At 43.7% G+C, this 10113-nt stretch overlaps 1 long non-coding RNA gene across 1 annotated transcript in view; it reads left to right on the top strand.

Annotated features, from left to right (window-relative positions):
• The first annotated feature begins 1577 nt into the window (after positions 1 to 1577).
• The window catches only part of LOC307181134, a 136581-nt gene continuing 128045 nt past the window's right edge, over positions 1578 to 10113 (top strand). The window contains exon 1 of the long non-coding RNA XR_013825939.1: positions 1578 to 1634. This is a non-coding gene — a long non-coding RNA (uncharacterized lncRNA). The remainder of the gene's footprint in view (positions 1635 to 10113) is intronic.

Genomic DNA, 10113 nt, shown 5'->3' with positions numbered 1-10113 from the left:
GTGCTGCTAAGGGCCTGATGACATAGATTTCATTGCTGAGTGATATTGCTTTGTAAGTAAATACCACAACTTCTTTATCCATTTTTCACTTTCTGGGATGTTGAACTTCTACTGTAAACGAGGTTCTTGTAAACAGAGCCATTCCAAACTTTGGGGTGGCTGTGTCTTTTGGATTTTAATTTCCCTAATCTATAGGACCATAAGTGGAAGTGCCCTAGGCTCTGTTGCTTTGTTTTTTAGATGTTTCAGGAAACACCATACACTTCTCCCGAGTGTCTGTTGGCAATTTACATCCCGCCCATCAGCATAACAAGGCTCCCAGTTCTCCATGGCCTGTCCTGCCTTTCTGGATTTTACACTTTTTTCAGATGGCCCTTTTGACTGGGGGGAAGTGAGACTTCATTGTAGTGCAGATTTCCTTTGCAAGCTTGCTTGGTTGGCCAAAAAGGGCGTATGCGTTTTTTCCTGAATATATTCAGGAAAAAACGCATACGCCCTTTTTGGCCAAGTGCATCATTGTGGACGTTCTGCCTCTTTTCCTATGCTTTCAATGCAATTCCAGTCTACCTCCTGAAATCGGTTTCCTGCAATTCTGCCCTGCTTTCAAGTCCTCTTGGCAGCCTTACTTCAGTATATTTTTGGACGATAGCTGTCATTTATAACTCTGCAGGTTTCTGCATTACAGTGTCCCCGAGCTCCTTTCTTCAACTGGCTTTCTTGTGAGCTGGCCGCAACACCACAGGATGGCTTCAGGCCCTAATCTGGTTCTGGCACGGCACGCTGAGCCTTTGGTTATTTCCTCTTCCTGGTGGGAAATGAGAGTTAAATTTGCCCGTCCAGACACCTCCAGCTAGTCTCTCATTGGTTCTCGCTATTCCTGTTCATCTTCCACAGAAATTGCAAACTGGGCCAAACAGCAGGTTAAAGGCGCTGACTCTCCAAGGGGGAGAGTGTTAGTAAAGCGTCTGGAATGTTGCACCCGAGTACCAGGGTACGAAAACTGAGACATATTTGAACACGTCTCCCGTTCCCATGGTTCATCGTACTCTGGGTTCCACATGCATGTTTTAGCTGAAGGAAGAATACCTTAAACCTGGAGAGTTGAGACCCGTGGAATGGGTACCATGCAATATGACTTCAAAGGTCTTCATTTGCTCACCGAACCTCTCCAATCCTATCACTGCTGCGTTTATGTCCCTGTACACACGCTTGATTCTCTTTTGGAGACATAGCAATCCATAGGTTTTAAGATAATTACTAGTCAGGTACATTCTTAGGCGTTTAATATGGGGTGTTGAGTCCATTTCGTTGAGCAAGGAATAGCTCTTCTCTATTCCATATTTGGCTTAAGGAACTTTATCTGTGCTCATTTCAATGTCTGGTTTTATGCAGCACCCCAACTCACCTTTCCCCTTAAGCAAGCATAAGTTGGTTTTCTAAATTTGAGACCCTGTTCTGTTTTGGAATTCAGTTCCTGTGTAGCCAAGTTTACATTCCGTATATTAGTGATATCTTATGATGTTTCTTTTTCTGTGTGACTTATTTCAGTTAGAATCATCGTACCTGAATCCACTCATTATGCTGCTACGGGCCTGATGACATAGATTTCATTGCTGAGTGATACTTCATTGTACGTAAGTACCACAAGTTCTTTATCCATTTTTCACTTTCTGTGATATTGAACTTGTACGGTAAACGAGGTTCTTGTAAACAGAGGCGTCCCAAACTTTGGGGTGGCTGTGTCTTTTTGATTTTAATTTCCCTAAGCTATAGGACCATAAGTGGAAGTGCCCTAGGCTCTGTTGCTTTGTTTTTTAGATGTTTCAGGAAACACCATACACTTCTCCCGAGTGTCTGTTGGCAATTTACATCCCGCCCATCAGCATAACAGGGCTCCCAGTTCTCCATGGCCTGTCCTGCCTTTCTGGATTTTACACTTTTTTCAGATGGCCCTTTTGATCGGGGGGAAGTGAGACTTCATTGTAGTGCAGATTTCCTTTGCAAGCTTGCTTGGTTGCCCAAAAAGGGCGTATGCGTTTTTTCCTGAATATATTCAGGAAAAAACGCATACGCCCTTTTTGGCCAAGTGCATCATTGTGGACGTTCTGCCTCTTTTCCTATGCTTTCAATGCAATTCCAGTCTACCTCCTGAAATCGGTTTCCTGCAATTCTGCCCGGCTTTCAAGTCCTCTTGGCAGCCTTACTTCAGTGTATTTTTGGACGATAGCTGTCATTTATAACTCTGAAGGTTTGTGAATTACAGTGCCCCTGAGCTCTTTTCTTCAACTCGCTTTCTTTTGAGCTGGCCGCAACACCGCAGGATGGCTTCAGGCCCTAATCTGGTTCCGGCACGGCACGCTGAGCCTTTGGTTATTTCCTCTTCCTGGTGGGAAATGAGAGTTAAATTTGCCCGTCCAGACACCTCCAGCTAGTCTCTCATTGGTTCTCCCTATTCCTGTTCATCTTCCGCAGAAATTGCAAACTGGGCCAAACAGGAGGTTAAAGGCGCTGACTCTCCAAGTGGAGAGAGTGTTAGTAAAGCGTCTGGAATGTTGCACCCGAGTACCAGGGGAGGAAAACTGAGACATATTTAAACACGGCTCCCGTTCACACGGTTGATCATACTCTGGGTTACTCATGCATGTTTTAGCTGAAGGAAGAATACCTTAAACCTGGAGAGTTGAGACCCGTGGAATGGGTACCATGCAATATGACTTCAGAGGTCTTCATTTGCTCACCGAACCTCTCCAATCCTATCACTGCTGCGTTTATGTCCCTGTACACACGCTTGATTCTCTTTTGGAGACATAGCAATCCATAGGTTTTAAGATACTTACTAGTCAGGTACATTCTTAGGCGTTTAATATGCGGTGTTGAGTCCATTTCGTTGAGCAAGGAGTAGCTCTTGTCTATTCCATATTTGGCTTAAGGAACTTTATCTGTGCTCATTTCAATCTCTGGTTTTATGCAGCACCCCAACTCACCTTTACCCTTAAGCAAGCATAAGTTGGTTTTCTAAATTTGAGACCCTGTTCTGTTTTGGAATTCAGTTCCTGTGTAGCCAAGTTTACATTCCGTGTATTAGTGATATCTTATGATGTTTCTTTTTCTGTGTGACTTATTTCAGTTAGAATCATCATACCTGAATCCACTCATTGTGCTGCTAAGGGCCTGATGACATAGATTTCATTGCTGAGTGATATTGCTTTGTAAGTAAATACCACAACTTCTTTATCCATTTTTCACTTTCTGGGATGTTGAACTTCTACTGTAAACGAGGTTCTTGTAAACAGAGCCATTCCAAACTTTGGGGTGGCTGTGTCTTTTGGATTTTAATTTCCCTAATCTATAGGACCATAAGTGGAAGTGCCCTAGGCTCTGTTGCTTTGTTTTTTAGATGTTTCAGGAAACACCATACACTTCTCCCGAGTGTCTGTTGGCAATTTACATCCCGCCCATCAGCATAACAAGGCTCCCAGTTCTCCATGGCCTGTCCTGCCTTTCTGGATTTTACACTTTTTTCAGATGGCCCTTTTGACTGGGGGGAAGTGAGACTTCATTGTAGTGCAGATTTCCTTTGCAAGCTTGCTTGGTTGGCCAAAAAGGGCGTATGCGTTTTTTCCTGAATATATTCAGGAAAAAACGCATACGCCCTTTTTGGCCAAGTGCATCATTGTGGACGTTCTGCCTCTTTTCCTATGCTTTCAATGCAATTCCAGTCTACCTCCTGAAATCGGTTTCCTGCAATTCTGCCCTGCTTTCAAGACCTCTTGGCAGCCTTAATTCAGTATATTTTTGGACGATAGCTGTCATTTATAACTCTGCAGGTTTCTGCATTACAGTGTCCCCGAGCTCCTTTCTTCAACTGGCTTTCTTGTGAGCTGGCCGCAACACCGCAGGATGGCTTCAGGCCCTAATCTGGTTCTGGCACGGCACGCTGAGCCTTTGGTTATTTCCTCTTCCTGGTGGGAAATGAGAGTTAAATTTGCCCGTCCAGACACCTCCAGCTAGTCTCTCATTGGTTCTCGCTATTCCTGTTCATCTTCCACAGAAATTGCAAACTGGGCCAAACAGGAGGTTAAAGGCGCTGACTCTCCAAGTGGGGAGAGTGTTAGTAAAGCGTCTGGAATGTTGCACCCGAGTACCAGGGTACGAAAACTGAGACATATTTGAACACGTCTCCCGTTCACACGGTTGATCATACTCTGGGTTCCACATGCATGTTTTAGCTGAAGGAAGAATACCTTAAACCTGGAGAGTTGAGACCCGTGGAATGGGTACCATGCAATATGACTTCAGAGGTCTTCATTTGCTCACCGAACCTCTCCAATCCTATCACTGCTGCGTTTATGCCCCTGTACACACGCTTGATTCTCTTTTGGAGACATAGCAATCCATAGGTTTTAAGATACTTACTAGTCAGGTACATTCTTAGGCGTTTAATATGGGATGTTGAGTCCATTTCGTTGAGCAAGGAGTATCTCTTGTCTATTCCATATTTGGCTTAAGGAACTTTATCTGTGCTCATTTCAATCTCTGGTTTTATGCAGCACCCCAACTCACCTTTCCCCTTAAGCAAGCATAAGTTGGTTTTCTAAATTTGAGACCCTGTTCTGTTTTGGAATTCAGTTCCTGTGTAGCCAAGTTTACATTCCGTGTATTAGTGATATCTTATGATGTTTCTTTTTCTGTGTGACTTATTTCAGTTAGAATCATCGTACCTGAATCCACTCATTATGCTGCTACGGGCCTGATGACATAGATTTCATTGCTGAGTGATATTGCTTTGTAAGTAAATACCACATCTTCTTTATCCATTTTTCACTTTCTGGGATGTTGAACTTCTACTGTAAACGAGGTTCTTGTAAACAGAGCCGTTCCAAACTTTGGGGTGGCTGTGTCTTTTTGATTTTAATTTCCCTAAGCTATAGGACCATAAGTGGAAGTGCCCTAGGCTCTGTTGCTTTGTTTTTTAGATGTTTCAGGAAACACCATACACTTCTCCCAAGTGTCTGTTGGCAATTTACATCCGGCCCATCAGAATAACAAGGCTCCCAGTTCTCCATGGACTGTCCTGCCTTTCTGGATTTTACACTTTTTTCAGATGGCCCTTTTGACCGGGGGGAAGTGAGACTTCATTGTAGTGCAGATTTCCTTTGGAAGCTTGCTTGGTTGGCCAAAAAGTGCGTATGCGTTTTTTCCTGAATATATTCAGGAAAAAACGCATATGCCCTTTTTGGCCAAGTGCATCATTGTGGACGTTCTGCCTCTTTTCCTATGCTTTCAATGCAATTCCAGTCTACCTCCTGAAATCGGTTTCCTGCAATTCTGCCCTGCTTTCAAGTCATCTTGGCAGCCTTACTTCAGTATATTTTTGGACGATAGCTGTCATTTATAACTCTGCAGGTTTGTGCATTACAGTGTCCCTGAGCTCCTTTCTTCAACTCGCTTTCTTGTGAGCTGGCCGCAACACCGCAGGATGGTTTCAGGCCCTAATCTGGTTCAGGCACGGCACACTGAGCCTTTGGTTAATTCCTCTTCCTGGTGGGAAATGAGAGTTAAATTTGCCCGTCCAGACACCTCCAGCTAGTCTCTCATTGGTTCTCGCTATTCCTGTTCATCTTCCCCAGAAATTGCAAACTGGGCCAAACAGGAGGTTAAAGGCGTTGACTCTCCAAGTTGGGAGAGTGTTAGTAAAGCGTCTGGAATGTTGCACCCGAGTACCAGGGGAGAAAAACTGAGACATATTTGAACACGTCTCCCGTTCACACGGTTGATCATACTCTGGGTTCCACATGCATGTTTTAGCTGAAGGAAGAATACCTTAAACCTGGGTAGTTGAAACCCGTGGAATGGGTACCATGCAATATGACTTCAAAGGGTCTTCATTTGCTCACCGATCTTCTCCAATCCTATCACTGCTGCGTTTATGCCCCTGTACACACGCTTGATTCTCTTTTGGAGACATAGCAATCCATAGGTTTTAAGATACTTACTACTCAGGTACATTCTTAGGTGTTTAATATGGGGTGTTGAGTCCATTTCGTTGAGCAAGGAGTAGCTCTTGTCTATTCCATATTTGGCTTAAGGAACTTTATCTGTGCTCATTTCAATCTCTGGTTTTATGCAGCACCCCAACTCACCTTTCCCCTTAAGCAAGCATAAGTTGGTTTTCTAAATTTGAGACCCTGTTCTGTTTTGGAATTCAGTTCCTGTGTAGCCAAGTTTACATTCCGTGTATTAGTGATATCTTATGATGTTTCTTTTTCTGTGTGACTTATTTCAGTTAGAATCATCGTACCTGAATCCACTCATTATGCTGCTACGAGCCTGATGACATAGATTTCATGCTGAGTGATACTGCATTGTACGTAAGTACCACAAGTTCTTTATCCGTTTTTCACTTTCTGTGATATTGAACTTGTACGGTAAACGATGTTCTTGTAAACAGAGCTGTCCCAAACTTTGGGGTGGCTGTGTCTTTTTGATTTTAATTTCCCTAAGCTATAGGACCATAAGTGGAAGTGCCCTAGGCTCTGTTGCTTTGTTTTTTAGATGTTTCAGGAAACACCATACACTTCTCCTGAGTGTCTGTTGGCAATTTACATCCCGCCCATCAGCATAACAAGGCTCCCAGTTCTCCATGGCCTGTCCTGTCTTTCTGGATTTTACACTTTTTTCAGATGGCCCTTTTGACCGGGTGGAAGTGAGACTTCATTGTAGTGCAGCTTTCCTTTGCAAGCTTGCTTGGTTGGCCAAAAAGGGCGTATGCGTTTTTTCCTGAATATATTCAGGAAAAAACGCATACGCCCTTTTTGGCCAAGTGCATCATTGTGGACGTTCTGCCTCTTTTCCTATGCTTTCAATGCAATTCCAGTCTACCTCCTGAAATCGGTTTCCTGCAATTCTGCCCGGCTTTCAAGTCCTCTTGACAGCCTTACTTCAGTATATTTTTGGACGATAGCTGTCATTTATAACTCTGAAGGTTTGTGAATTACAGTGCCCCTGAGCTCTTTTCTTCAACTCGCTTTCTTTTGAGCTGGCCGCAACACCGCAGGATGGCTTCAGGCCCTAATCTGGTTCCGGAACGGCACGCTGAGCCTTTGGTTATTTCCTCTTCCTGGTGGGAAATGAGAGTTAAATTTGCCCGTCCAGACACCTCCAGCTAGTCTCTCATTGGTTCTCCCTATTCCTGTTCATCTTCCGCAGAAATTGCAAACAGGGCCAAACAGGAGGTTAAAGGCGCTGACTCTCCAAGTGGAGAGAGTGTTAGTAAAGCGTCTGGAATGTTGCACCCGAGTGCCAGGGGAGGAAAACTGAGACATATTTAAACACGGCTCCCGTTCACACGGTTGATCATACTCTGGGTTACTCATGCATGTTTTAGCTGAAGGAAGAATACCTTAAACCTGGAGAGTTGAGACCCGTGGAATGGGTACCATGCAATATGACTTCAGAGGTCTTCATTTGCTCACCGAACCTCTCCAATCCTATCACTGCTGCGTTTATGTCCCTGTACACACGCTTGATTCTCTTTTGGAGATATAGCAATCCATAGGTTTTAAGATACTTACTAGTCAGGTACATTCTTAGGCGTTTAATATGCGGTGTTGAGTCCATTTCGTTGAGCAAGGAGTAGCTCTTGTCTATTCCATATTTGGCTTAAGGAACTTTATCTGTGCTCATTTCAATCTCTGGTTTTATGCAGCACCCCAACTCACCTTTACCCTTAAGCAAGCATAAGTTGGTTTTCTAAATTTGAGACCCTGTTCTGTTTTGGAATTCAGTTCCTGTGTAGCCAAGTTTACATTCCGTGTATTAGTGATATCTTATGATGTTTCTTTTTCTGTGTGACTTATTTCAGTTAGAATCATCATACCTGAATCCACTCATTGTGCTGCTAAGGGCCTGATGACATAGATTTCATTGCTGAGTGATATTGCTTTGTAAGTAAATACCACAACTTCTTTATCCGTTTTTCACTTTCTGGGATGTTGATCTTGTACTGTAAACGAGGTTCTTGTAAACAGAGCCGTTCCAAACTTTGGGGTGGCTGTGTCTTTTGGATTTTAATTTCCCTAATCTATAGGACCATAAGTGGAAGTGCCCTAGGCTCTGTTGCTTTGTTTTTTAGATGTTTCAGGAAACACCATACACTTCTCCCGAGTGTCTGTTGGCAATTTACATCCCGCCCATCAGCATAACAAGGCTCCCAGTTCTCCATGGCCTGTCCTGCCTTTCTGGATTTTACACTTTATTCAGATGGCCCTTTTGACCGGGGGGAAGTGAGACTTCATTGTAGTGCAGATTTCCTTTGCAAGCTTGCTTGGTTGGCCAAAAAGGGCGTATGCGTTTTTTCCTGAATATATTCAGGAAAAAAAGCATACGCCCTTTTTGGCCAAGTGCATCATTGTGGACGTTCTGCCTCTTTTCCTATGCTTTCAATGCAATTCCAGTCTACCTCCTGAAATCGGTTTCCTGCAATTCTGCCCTGCTTTCAAGTCCTCTTGACAGCCTTACTTCAGTATATTTTTGGACGATAGCTGTCATTTATAACTCTGCAGGTTTGTGAATTACAGTGTCCCCGAGCTCCTTTCTTCAACTGGCTTTCTTGTGAGCTGGCCGCAACACCGCAGGATGGCTTCAGGCCCTAATCTGGTTCAGGCACGGCACACTGAGCCTTTGGTTAATTCCTCTTCCTGGTGGGATATGAGAGTTAAATTTGCCCGTCCAGACACCTCCAGCTAGTCTCTCATTGGTTCTCCCTATTCCTGTTCATCTTCCACAGAAATTGCACACTGGGCCAAACAGGAGGTTAAAGGCGCTGACTCTCCAAGTGGGGAGAGTGTTAGTAAAGTGTCTGGAATGTTGCACCCGAGTACCAGGGGAGGAAAACTGAGACATATTTGAACACATCTCCCGTTCCCATGGTTCATCGAACTCTGGGTTCCACATGCATGTTTTAGCTGAAGGAAGAATACCTTAAACCTGGAGAGTTGAGACCCGTGGAATGGGTACCATGCAATATGAATTCAAAGGTCTTCATTTGCTCACCGAACCTCTCCAATCCTATCACTGCTGCGTTTATGTCCCTGTACACACGCTTGATTCTCTTTTGGAGACATAGCAATCCATAGGTTTTAAGATACTTACAAGTCAGATACATTCTTAGGCGTTTAATATGGGGTGTTGAGTCCATTTCGTTGAGCAAGGAGTACCTCTTGTCTATTCCATAATGGCTTAAGGAACTTTATCTGTGCTCATTTCAATCTCTGGTTTTATGCAGCACCCCAACTCACCTTTCCCCTTAAGCAAGCATAAGTTGCTTTTCTAAATATGAGACCCTGTTCTGTTTTGGAATTCAGTTCCTGTGTAGCCAAGTTTACATTCTGTGTATTAGTGATATCTTATGATGTTTCTTTTTCTGTGTGATTTATTTCAGTTAGAATCATCCTACCTGAATCCACTCATTATGCTGCTACGGGCCTGATGACATAGATTTCATTGCTGAGTGATACTGCATTGTACGTAAGTACCACAAGTTCTTTATCCATTTTTCACTTTCTGCGATGTTGAACTTGTACTGTAAACGAGGTTCTTGTAAACAGAGGCGTCCCAAACTTTGGGGTGGCTGTGTCTTTTTGATTTTAATTTCCCTAAGCTATAGGACCATAAGTGGAAGTGCCCTAGGCTCTGTTGCTTTGTTTTTTAGATGTTTCAGGAAACACCATACACTTCTCCCGAGTGTCTGTTGGCAATTTACATCCCGCCCATCAGCATAACAATGCTCCCAGTTCTCCATGGCCTGTCCTGCCTTTCTGGATTTTACACTTTTTTCAGATGGCCCTTTTGACCGGGGGGGAAGTGAGACTTCATTGTAGTTCAGATTTCCTTTGCAAGCTTGCTTGGTTGGCCAAAAAGGGCGTATGCGTTTTTTCCTGAATATATTCAGGAAAAAACGCATACGCCCTTTTTGGCCAAGTGCATCATTGTGGACGTTCTGCCTCTTTTCCTATGCTTTCAATGCAATTCCAGTCTACCTCCTGAAATCGGTTTCCTGCAATTCTGCCCCGCTTTCAAGTCCTCTTGGCAGCCTTACTTCAGTATATTTTT

The sequence above is a fragment of the Stenella coeruleoalba genome, assembly GCF_951394435.1.
Source record: "Stenella coeruleoalba genome assembly, contig: scaffold_324, whole genome shotgun sequence".
Taxonomy (NCBI): domain Eukaryota; kingdom Metazoa; phylum Chordata; class Mammalia; order Artiodactyla; family Delphinidae; genus Stenella; species Stenella coeruleoalba.
The sequence above is the reverse complement of the archived record's forward strand: the minus strand, read 5'-3'. Positions and strand labels throughout refer to the sequence as shown.